Raw genomic sequence first — 3,124 nt, forward strand, 5'->3', positions numbered from 1 at the left:
AGTAGTCATATATAGCAGTGTGCAGTTAATAAACAAAATCTGAGCTATAGACGAGTGGTTAGTACGTTGCTTTGCAACTTGGAGGTACCTTTATCGCCAAATTTCTTTTAGATAATGATTTCTAACTCTTTCCCTTATCTACAATATAAAAAAATTTATACCTCTAGAAATTACTTTGTTACCCATCTCTAATTTTTATACACCTATTAAATTTATTAGTTATTTAGTCTTTGTACACTTAATAGACTAATTATATTATTAAACAATTATCTCACTTATGCTATATCTCTGTTTCACCTAAATTTACTTCATTTTTCTCATCTCTTTCTCTCTCTTCCATTTGATGATCTTACTTCTCAAACCTCTTTCTCTAATTTCCCCATTTTCTTTTCCTTCTCTTTCATTACCAGTTTCATATTTCATGTCATGCCATTATTTCCAAAACCGCTGTCACTCATGTCTCATCTTCTGTAAAAGGTAAAAGATATTTGAATCTTTATGGTTTTTCGATTTGTAGTTTTCCTCTCACATATGAATTTTGTTGTTGTTGTTGTTGTTATTGAGTGCTAAATCTGTTTTTTCTTTGATTTGCAGCTTTTCTCTTGGATCTGGATTTTTGTTGTTGTTGTTGTTGTTACTGAGTAGCTTTTCTCTAAGATCTGGGTAAATCTGGTTTTTTGGTTTGATTTGCAAGTTTTTGTGAATGATCTCTCGGATCTGATTTGTTGTTGTTGTTATTAAGCATCTTTTCTATCAGATCTAGGTAAATCTAATTTTTTTTGTTTGATTGGTAAATTTTTGTGAATGAAAAAACTACAAGTGAAATAGTGATGATTTATTTCTTTAACTATTTAAATATGGTTTTTGTTTATATTTGCAGGTTAGTGATCGGTTCATCACAGGTCAGTGTTAGGTTTGTTTGTTGTTATTGCAGAAGCCATTTATAATACTTCGATTAATATATTTTTTTATTTTTTATTTGTGTGCATGCGATTTTTGGTTTCAGATGTGTTTCGATTACAATGCGAACGATCCGACATGGGTGTCTATTACGTATGTGATCTTTCTGTGCAATGATTATTCTGCTGTTCATAGAAGTCTCATTGTTCACATTATTCTGCGTTAAATCATAAATATTGATTCTATGTTATTTTCTACATGGCACATGATTTATCCTGGTTCTTTAAATATAATCTTATTTGCAGTGGTGTTGATGTATACACTTCTGTTGCTGGTAGTATTAAAGCTCTATACGCAGGAATTATTGGAATGTGCGAGAATCATATTTTTTTAAAGAATCAAACAATCTGGTCTAATATACATTACATATTGTTTTGTAAATATGTTTTTGGTTTGTGACATGATTCATTTTCTTTTTCAATAATAGGTATTAATAGTAATGAATACTTACGTAAAATGCTATTATATTATTAAACAATTATCTCACTTATGATATATCTCTATTTCACCTAAATCTACACATGACTATTTTACCTTTTTTTTTATTTATTAATTTCATAGTAGAACGAAATTAATTCATATTACATATATGACAATATTATTTCAAAGATTTTGAAAAATACTATGGTACTGCTTATTTTTTCAAATTTACTATAATGGAAAATGAGTGTTAACTTTTTCATTTTTATGATAAATTTGATAGTAAAAAATTGAATTAATCTTAATTTAAAACAATAATAATTGTTGATACTTAATAATTATATCTTTTGATTGCTTTTGTTTAAGATGATTAAGTGTATGAATTTAGTACTTTTATGGTAATTTTCACTAATAATTTTATCTTATTATTAAATGATACGTTGTAGATGTAACTTTTCCTTTTTCATAACAGAAAATTTTTATATCAATATTTTGTGATTAAAGATAACAATAAATTATATATTATTTGTTACAAACTATGTTATATTTATTAAATATTTATATGTAATAGTTTATGTTTAATTATTATACAACAATAATATAAAAATATATAAAGTTAATATTTCGATGTCAAGAGATAAATATCATATTTAATAGAAAGACATATTTTTCATTCAAATTTGTCTTTCTCATTTTTAAATATTATTTTTTTATATGTATATTATCATTGAATTAAAAATATAATTAAATAATATTTAAGTTATAGTTATGAATATCATTAAGAATGCAACATTAAATATTGTTATGTAAAATTTAATAAATATAATATTAAACTTAATTCTTTTAGATCATTCTCTTATTTACAACATTTGTGTTTAATATTTTATATTTTATTTGAAATTCCATGACAAATTTGTGACAATTCCGCGGTCCACAGCAGTACCTACACACCAATACCATGTGAACACACGGGTAACTAGGAAAAAATCCATGTGAACGCACGGAGATTACGTCAGTACCATGTGAAACCACGGTTAAGCAGACCAAATTCCATGTGAACGCACAGATAATCCACCAGTACCACGCATGGGTAATGAGGTCAAGATCTGTGTGAATGCATGGGTTAATATATTTTTTGTATAATTAAATAAAATAAAAATAAAAATATTTAAAATAATATATGAATTTTAACACAATAAAAATGTGATATTTTTTAGTTATTTACGTATCTAATATTTTTATATTGTAAGTATTTTTTTAATTTAAAATACAATAATTTTAAAAATAATACATAAATAATTAAAATATATATTATTGATATCTTTCTTTATAAATTTAAAAATTTATACAATTTTGATTTTATTTCAAAAATATGTATTTCATTTAAATATATATTTTTGGTTAACTTATATATTTATCTTTGATTATTTTTATTTTTATTTTATTCCTTTTTAACAATTAAATTTAAATATTTAACTTCTTTTTATTTATTTATTTTATAACCAAAGTAGACATAATTCTGCGGTTCTTTTACATTTAATCTCAATTACTTTTTTTTTTTTAAAATTTTTTCTATTTTTATTTTGTCTCATTTAATATCATCTACACCCAGTATTAAAACTACGACTCTATATAGAATAATTTAATTTTTTTTATCGTTTTTGCACAATTATTATTCTAATGGGGTAAGATAACTATTTTTTCTGATTTACAACTAAATTTTTTATATTTTTTCTTCTTCATA

General features: G+C 23.8%; 1 long non-coding RNA gene across 1 annotated transcript; it reads left to right on the top strand.

Moving 5' to 3' along the window:
* The first annotated feature begins 338 nt into the window (after positions 1-338).
* LOC131639518 (uncharacterized) lies at positions 339-1,475 on the top strand. Its single transcript, XR_009294981.1, has 3 exons — positions 339-477; positions 595-1,053; positions 1,206-1,475. It is a non-coding gene; the product is annotated as an uncharacterized LOC131639518 (long non-coding RNA).
* The last annotated feature ends 1,649 nt before the right edge of the window (positions 1,476-3,124 follow it).

Source organism: Vicia villosa, unplaced genomic scaffold, assembly GCF_029867415.1.
Source record: "Vicia villosa cultivar HV-30 ecotype Madison, WI unplaced genomic scaffold, Vvil1.0 ctg.002678F_1_1, whole genome shotgun sequence".
Classification (NCBI taxonomy): Eukaryota; Viridiplantae; Streptophyta; class Magnoliopsida; order Fabales; family Fabaceae; genus Vicia; species Vicia villosa.